General features: G+C 35.3%; 1 long non-coding RNA gene across 1 annotated transcript; it reads right to left on the bottom strand.

Annotated features, from left to right (window-relative positions):
• Window positions 1–1,043: 1,043 nt before the first annotated feature.
• LOC140165618 (uncharacterized) lies at window positions 1,044–6,262 on the bottom strand. Its single transcript, XR_011860743.1, has 4 exons — window positions 6,215–6,262; window positions 2,840–3,005; window positions 2,264–2,370; window positions 1,044–1,395 (listed from the first exon to the last, which is right to left on the bottom strand). It is a non-coding gene; the product is annotated as an uncharacterized lncRNA (long non-coding RNA).
• Window positions 6,263–7,920: the final 1,658 nt, after the last annotated feature.

Here is a 7,920-nt window from a genome sequence, read left to right as displayed (position 1 = left end):
TGATGGGCAGAGCGATTAACTGTAAACCGTTGACAAGAGCGTACTTGCGCGATTGACAAGGCGCAACTTGCGAGTATGGCGACAGAAATAACAACACGTACGGCGTGTAAAGCACACATAGTAGGCCTACGCTTCGGATCGGAGGCGCATTGTGAACATCGCGGAAGTATGCTCTCGTTTTACAGCAAATTAAAATCACGGTATAGTTACTATAATCGATAAGTCGCTATAATCTGAGGCAGAATTTAAAAGTCCGAGTACATTTTCGGTCTGGTTGGCAGGATGTCAGACGCAAATTAGTCTTTTAATTCGGGCTCAGATTATAGCATGCCCTCGAGCGTCAAGTCGCAAGCCATACATGGCCTTTAATGCAACTTTGACCAAAGGGCCGTTCATATTACGCCGCAATTGCGGTGCGGTGCGGTGCCGCACTGCAGAATACTTCAATAAATGAAGTTCAATACATTTTAACTTGGAAATGCGACGAGTAGCGTTGAGTTGAGGCAAAAAGTAATCGATTTATCGGTACCGCATCGCACTGCATTGCGGCGTAGTTTGAACGGACCTCGACGCTGCAACAATAAGGCTTTTTGAAGTATGACGGGCACAAATGGAGATGGTGTACTTTTATTTGGGTAATCTTGTGTATGCTTTCTTTCAGCATACAAAAGATTACCCAAATAAAAGTACTCCCTCTTTTGTGCCCGCCATACTTCAAAAAAGGCTTAATATAAATCAGCGATTGTGGAAACGCACTCAGCGAATACTAGGTGATTATACACTGGTGAAGTGACGTAGTTAGTCGGATTAACTACCATAGCAATAGATGAATAAAATTTTGACTGTATCCCCCGTATGCCTACAACGTCCATGCGGTACCGATGCATTGAACCATATATTATGTCAAAGAAATGCTAATCACTTGCACCTGTAAGATTAGCCTGTTTGAAAAGAGCGGTATTGTATTCAATCTATTATATGATTGAAGACAGGTGATGAGTGCAACCTGCTGTAGTGCAGAGCGATCTAATTAAAAATTGTATTCATCTATTGCTATGGTAGTTAATCCGATTAGGACGTCACTTCGCCAGAAACAAAAACATCTTAACATGCTTATGAGAAATGTTTTAAAATAAAAGTCTGATATATAATCACAGCTATTTTAAACTTAAACCTTATATTTATCGAATATATATACTTCAATAGACAGTGAGCACCTTGTCCGACAATGTTGTAAAACTAGCATGTTTACCAGTACAGTGCCTGTGGTCTTCAGTTTCAATGTGTCCCCTAGTCTTGTTCTTCCTCTTCCTGTTGGGAGCCACGTTCATTTTCGCCGCGCTCATCATCCTCCAATTCCCCTACAGGTACCGCTGCATCCACATTCCCAGCTTTCTATAGATAATAAAATGGAAAACAATCTATTTATAAGCATGATCATCATTTTGGGAAACATCATTTTTTTTTTTGAACTGAAACCCGATTCCCCTTAAATCTATCAGCTCACTAAAATAGCAGCCATGACAAAATATATATAAATAGGCATAAGAAATTCTATGAATAAAAAAATACTATCAGGTTATGGTCACCCTTAGATATCCAGACAACTTATTTATATTATCAGTATCATTAATTCTGAGTAATTTTCAAGGTCTGTATAAACCATAACGAAATCATAATGCGCGCGTGGGGTGTGTGTGGGGGGGGGCATGGTGCCCCTACTGAACCTAAGAGAAGTGAAAATAAACAAAAATGCTCCATAGAGAAAGAAACATCACGTAGGTGTGTGAAATGTAAGGACAAAAAGTATGTCTCAGATACATTTGGTAAAATAGCTTTGTGCTATGCTTTATTATTTTTTAAACATTATTTTTAAAAGAAAATGAGCTGTGCGATATGCGATATTTTTTCATTTTACATTCAACGAACAATATTTATGCACTTTTGATATTCAGATACAGAAACATAGTAATACACTGCAAAAACAGTGTCTAGAGATTGAACACTTTTTTTTGGTCCTCAATTTGTAAATACGTTTAAAACCTAAACACCAATGTCAAATTTCAAAACATCATATGTTTAATATCTAAACACATTAAGACATATTAATTCCTAAACATGTTTAGCATTTAAACGTGTTTACAAATAGAGGACAAGGTGGTGTCTAGAATGAGTGCTTATATTATAATCCCTAGACATTGTTTTAGGCCTACATGAATTAAATAAATGAATTTGGCATTTCAGCAATGATATTTGAACTTACTTTATACTTTTTTCCACCTGGAAGATTTGGTGTTCTTTTCAGATAATCTCCAAGTCCCTTCTCTATCTCAACCTCCTTAGCTTGAGGATGATTCTTCATGCAAGCTTCTATAGAAAGGTGGAAATGATATGAGTTCAGTATTAAATTAAACTCCTTTATCAAAATAAACGGTCTGTATCTCAATATTAGGATTTTCCAAAAGCCTACATGTCGACGTGTTACCATACGTGCGGTCTGTGGTCTTAGGGGAATTTTTTATTTGATAAGTTTATGAATAAAGTATACACATATAATCTAAAATAACAACAAAAAAAACCAAGTTGGAAACGTATGTCCGATTTAGGGGTCAGATTTAAATATCCATATTTTAATTTTATAGTCACAGAATATGAGTATATATTACACCCACTATGATTGGTTCAGACAGCATGACAAATTATATGCATTCTGTTTAGGCTTAGCCGATCTTAGCTCTATGGAAGCTTATGGATCTGTTTTCTCACCCAAAAGGAAAGGCCTGCGTGATTTGACATATTATGTTAATCATAGATTGTATCTTGGGCCTATGAAACTTACTGACGATAACTTTGTAGAAACTTGAAAGGGCTATCTTTAATGCTCAGCTTGCCTTTTCTCCCTATACACTGTAGGAGGACCACAAATTGTTCGTTCCCAGCTTCCTCATCATCCTCCTGATGGTTTCGTTGAGATCATGTCCTCCAACAAGACTAAGGTGTCGTATCTGGAATAAAGACATATGAATCAAAGCTAAATATTTTTAATGCATTATCGCATGGAATTTGGAAGTCAATATCGTTTATGATGTTGCCGTTGTTGATGGTTCAGTATCTTGTGATACTTTGACCCACAACTGATTTGACCCACAACAAGTTATTGTGATTTTCATCGCAAGTGCAAAATGTCAAACATAGGCCTATTTTGAATTATGGCCTATTTATAAATGATCATGATTATTAGTACTTCAATTGTGTAAATCAACCACAATTTCATATTGTGTACTTTTGAACACACGAAAATTGCATCTTAATTCATAATTTTGTTTTTAAAGCTAGTATAGGGTGGAGGCAAGGGAACATTTTGCACAGGTTATGATTGTTTGGTATAAAATGACAGTTCCTGAGAAATATTAAAATATTTAAAGAACCTCTCGTGTCTATTCGATATTCCTATATTAAAATACATGTATATAGAAATATTTTTGGCTGAGTGGAGTTTTAATATAAAACCACATGCGGCCCTCATGTGCATGTTTTGCAAAAAGCAAAACTTATAGTTAAGGGCTGGGGTATGAACGTTTGGACAGTATTTATTGTGGGACATTAGAGCACATCAGACATATCAATTGCATTCTGAATACGAAGAATGTCCTTCTGATATCAAATAATTTTGATTTTTGAAATTCGCAATGTAATACATATTTTATGGCAAATCATTAAAATTGATATTTTTGATATTTAACAGTACTTGAAGTAAACTTTACAAATCTGATGATTTATACTTAAAGTGTATGTAGGTGGGATGAAAAGCCGACGATCAATTGAAAATTTTGACCTTTCGTATTGAAGATATGGATTTTTTCCCAAAACAAAGTCTTTTGGGAAAAAAATCCATATCTTCAATATGAAAGGTCAAAATTTTCAATTGACTGTCGGCTTTTCCTCCCTGCTACATACACTTTAAGAATATGTCATTAGATTTATATAATTTACTTCGAGGATTGTTATATATCAAAAATTTGAATTTATATCAATTTTTTATAATTTGTCATAAAATTTGTATTATATTGTGATTTTCAAAAAATGAAAAATATTTGATATCAGAAAGACATGCTTCGTATTCAGAATGCAATTCGATAGGTCTGAGGTGCTCTCATGTCCCTCTAAAAATACTGTCGAAACGCAAAAAACGCTCATTTTAGATCCCTTAAGAGTGCACCAAAATATTGACATAGTTTTTTTGAATTTCAATCAGGTACAATAAAAAGCTATCTTGTCATGTTTCTTTACAAAGTTCTAATTGATAACTAACTAAACAGCAGATTGCGTAACTCTATCACTCTTTAAACAAATGATAAACTTCAATGTTGCAAAATATGGAATATGGATATTTTTCGACAATGTTCTTAGCACATCGAAAAATGTTTCAACAGAACGAAGGACAATATCTTAAACTTCTGAACCAGCAGTTGCCAGACCTTAAGGCCTATATGATTTTATGACATGTTACATGTACAAAATAAGTAATTGTCTTGCTTTTAAAACTTTATACGAAGGGGAACAACTAAGATTACAAGAGATGGTAATCTAATACTAATGGATATGCGTTTTCCCAGTCGCCACCCAAACAGGGTGGGGGGTTATGTATTTTTAAATTGTGATCTGTTTAATTGATAAAATGTCATAGTTTGTTTTGGTGTCATTTGAAAGCTAAAACACCACTAACATTAGCAACCCTGTAAATATGAACAATGTAGCTTTTCAACTACTGGAGATGTGTGGTTGATCGAAAGTTGTGAGGGAAGGATGGGGAAGAGGAGCACACAAAGTCTATGGGAACAGGGCGTTTCGCATGTGTAACTTGAATAAATTAATGACTACAGGGGCTACATGAACTTGATTTTGGTCTTAATTTACAGCTAAAAAATTCTACTTGTTGTTTTTAATCATTTTGAACTCTTATGCATGCATACCTAGGGCTAAAGAATCGTACTGGTCATCGATCTCTTTGATTTTTTTAATTCAGTGCTTTCAGGCAACACAAACCTAATTAATTACACTAAATAAAAACAAATGTGTTCCACTTCCAAGCAATCAATATACATCATTATTCATTTGCAATCATTTCATAAATATTCCAACATCTGCAACATTCCATTGTTTAGGGCAAAAATTAGCGTACTTGAACTTCTCTGGGTAATATATGATTTATAGGTCATACCATCTGTTGTTTTTAACCATGGACTTGGAGTTTGTGACTAACCCAGAACATAGGTCAAGACTGAGGTGGTACAGGTGAAGTTCTGGGTGCACAAAATACACCTCTGGGTGCAATAACCGGCAACATGATAATCATTTCAATGGATTTCCAGTAAACCCTTCTGCCTGACTTTAAAGTAATTATTCAAATTATGAGGTTTTGGGCGCTAAATACTCCTATTAATCACATATTGCTTACATATTGGGTAACCACGGCCACTCTTTTTTGCACTTGTAATTAATAATGTTACTTCTCACGTGTTCTGTTTTTATACTTGATGACTTCTCTTACTACTTTCAGGAATTTGCCTGTGTAAATATACATGATATAGATGAGAATAATAATATAGCCTACTTGTAATTAAATCAGGTACTAAGTTGTCCGACGATCTGATGATCGAGTGTCATGAGTGTCATGCTAATCTAATACTCATCTAACACATTATGTCAGATAGACTTATGAAATAGGTATAACAATTTGACAAACAAGACAAAACTCAAGTCAATAAACCACCTTGAATTTCAACCAAATAATTAATTGTAGGCACGGCCTTTCGATTCTGACAACATCGCCGATCTTTTTCAATTTTGAGATTGCAATTTTATAAAGCTTTCAATCACGACGAATAGGCCAGCTATACGAATGCATCACGAACATACAAGTATTTTATTTAGTAGTACCAATACGGAATTAAACCATGAATATCATCAAACCTTACAACATACTTTTAAGTCAAGAATGGTAAATAATTAGAAAAACAATATCCTATTAAAAACATCTTAAGTCCTCAGCTTTTAAAGACTTTCCTCGAATTCAAATTACATCAACCGTCATTATATTGTGGATGCCATATGTTACTCATTGTACTTAAAACTTCACTGATTAAATTGACTAAAAACATACACGCTTTAACATGTTTAATGCAAATATAGTAATAATAAAATACAATCTTACCTTTGTTTGGTAGAACTGAAAGAAACAGATGCAAATAGTTCCTTTTGAATGAGCAACTTGATGTATATTCCTTAGAACAGCATGCCAGCATAAACGATCGTGTGAAACGTATAATTTTTCACATTCCAGGTTTGAATTTTGGGTTGCCAGACGATTCACAAAACCATAAAACTTTTATATAGGTCACACTTAAAGATGTCAAGCAAGTCAAACACCCGGGTCATACATCACAATCTCTAAGACACAGTTCCTCACTAACCAGCAGCTTATGCTAGGCTTAGGCTGACTTTAAAATGTTGGTTGCAAAAGCTTATCTCTACAAATTGAGATCAACGTCCGAGAAGTGATGTTGTCGAATGCATATAATTGAACCGTGCTGTGATGAAGAGATTGTTATAATAAAAGGACTGCGTGAAACACTTGCCAAATTAGGTACATGTTTCCTGATTGATGCACATATAATAAAGAATTAAACAGTTAAACTTGTATTCATCAACAATATACAGACATCATTGACTTCACAATTGCTGGGATTTATATGCGCGCACAGCAGGCGAACATTAAGTTTCATATTTTGAAGTGAAAGTTGATACACATTTGGGTTCATTTCCCACGAAGCGCGCAAAAATATGCAATTTTACACTATTTTATACCAAATCAAGGCGTTTAATGCTATCTATAAACAACAAGGAATTTTTCTTTCACTTTTTTTTTTTTTTTGATGTCGGGGGGGGGGGAGGGGTTGTCATAAGAATTCAAGGAATTATTTAATCCCTGTTGATTTAATATTTAGTCGGCGTTGTCATGTGTATCTTGTCTTTTTTTTTACTTTCTTCAATCCTTCGATTCCGTCCTTTTCCTCAGTCATCTGACATGATAGCTCCTCTTTTTCCTTTCTGTTAATTGCTGACGTACCAGATATCAGGGGTTTGACATAGACAAATTGCTTTTTACCGGTCAAGTTTACGGGGAGATGCGCGTATTATTCACACAAATCTTGTTATACTATTTTAGCCCCCAATCACGGTGAATTGGATGTGAATATGAAGGTGAATTTGAATTCGATGAAGTACGCGGAGCGCGAGAAAATTTCAATTCTAAACTAGACCAGGGAAGTGTTTGCCGAAAACGGGGTGGGGGAGACATTTGATATCCCAAAGTGTATGCGGACGTGTCCCCGCTGTCCCCAGGATTTACGACCATACAGTGCCTTAAACCAGAGTAGGCTACGTGTTAAAACATTTTGATAATATGAAATAATAATTAAACGCTTTAGAAAGACATTTAATTGACGTTGTACAAAACGTTCGGAAAACGTTCTGGAAATAACGTATTATAAACGTGGCAAAATAACGTTCGAAATATAAAAAAACGTTTTCTGAACGTCATGGTAAAACGAACAATATTTTAACCAAGTCAAAACGTTTTTAAAACGTTTTTAAAACGTTTTGGAAGACGAAGACGTAAAAGACCAAACTAGAACCTAGAGAAAACGTTTTCTAAACGTTTTGTGTTTGCTGGGCCCCTATGAGCAAACCAAATGCTCAGTCGTGGTAAATGGAAAGATCACCGATTGGTTTGAAGTCCTAGTTGGACATGGTGTTAGACAGGGATGTCTTCTCTCATCATGCCTCTTCAATCTATATCTGGAGCGGGACATCCAACTAGGCTCAGGTGTGCAGATGGGTGACATGTGCATTAACAAC

This window comes from Amphiura filiformis, chromosome 12, assembly GCF_039555335.1.
Source record: "Amphiura filiformis chromosome 12, Afil_fr2py, whole genome shotgun sequence".
In the NCBI taxonomy this organism is placed as follows: domain Eukaryota; kingdom Metazoa; phylum Echinodermata; class Ophiuroidea; order Amphilepidida; family Amphiuridae; genus Amphiura; species Amphiura filiformis.
Note: the sequence above shows the minus strand (reverse complement) of the source record. Positions and strands in the feature narration are given on the sequence as shown.